Genomic DNA, 801 nt, shown 5'->3' with positions numbered 1-801 from the left:
GAACAAGAGAAGGAGATGGCATCCGAACCCAACAACAATAATGCAAGGAGAATGCTAGGTGATTTCACTAAACCAACGTCCAAATTTGATGGAAGAAGCATCTCCATTCCGGCCATTGGAGCAAACAATTTTGAGCTAAAACCTCAATTGGTTGCTCTAATACAACAGAACTGCAAGTGTCATGGACTTCCATCTGAAGATCCTTACCAGTTTTTAACTAAGTTCTTGCAGATTTGTGAGACTGTAAAGACGAATGGAGTAGATCCTGAAGTCTACAGGCTCATGCTTTTCCCTTTTGCTGTAAGAGACAGAGCTAGAACATGGTTGGACTCACAACCTAAAGATAGCCTGGACTCCTGGGATAAGCTGGTCATAGCCTTCTTGGATAAATTCTTTCCTCCTCAAAAGCTGAGCAAGCTTAGAGTGGATGTTCAAACCTTCAAATAAAAAGATGGTGAATCCCTCTATGAAGCTTGGGAAAGATACAAGCAGATGACCAAAAAGTGTCCTTCTGACATATTTTCAGAATGGACCATATTAGATATATTCTATTATGGTCTATCTGAGTTTTCCAAAATGTCATTGGACCATTCTGTAGGTGGATCCATTCACTTAAAGAAAACACCTGCAGAAGCTCAAGAACTTATTGACATGGTTGCAAATAACCAATTCATGTACACTTCTGAGAGAAATTCCGTGAATACTGGGACGCCTCAGAAGAAGGGAGTTCTTGAAATTGATGCTCTGAATGCCATATTGGCTCAGAACAAAGTGTTGACTCAGCAAGTCAACATGATTTCT

The 801-nt window shown here is 40.3% G+C and overlaps 1 non-coding gene across 1 annotated transcript; it reads right to left on the bottom strand.

The window, feature by feature from the left end:
- Nucleotides 1-414: 414 nt before the first annotated feature.
- Nucleotides 415-518, bottom strand: LOC112793440 (small nucleolar RNA R71). Its single transcript, XR_003198131.1, has one exon. It is a non-coding gene; the product is annotated as a small nucleolar RNA R71 (small nucleolar RNA).
- Nucleotides 519-801: the final 283 nt, after the last annotated feature.

The sequence above is a fragment of the Arachis hypogaea genome, chromosome 3 (assembly GCF_003086295.3).
Source record: "Arachis hypogaea cultivar Tifrunner chromosome 3, arahy.Tifrunner.gnm2.J5K5, whole genome shotgun sequence".
NCBI classification, from domain to species: Eukaryota; Viridiplantae; Streptophyta; class Magnoliopsida; order Fabales; family Fabaceae; genus Arachis; species Arachis hypogaea.
This window is presented reverse-complemented; position numbering and strand designations above follow the sequence as displayed.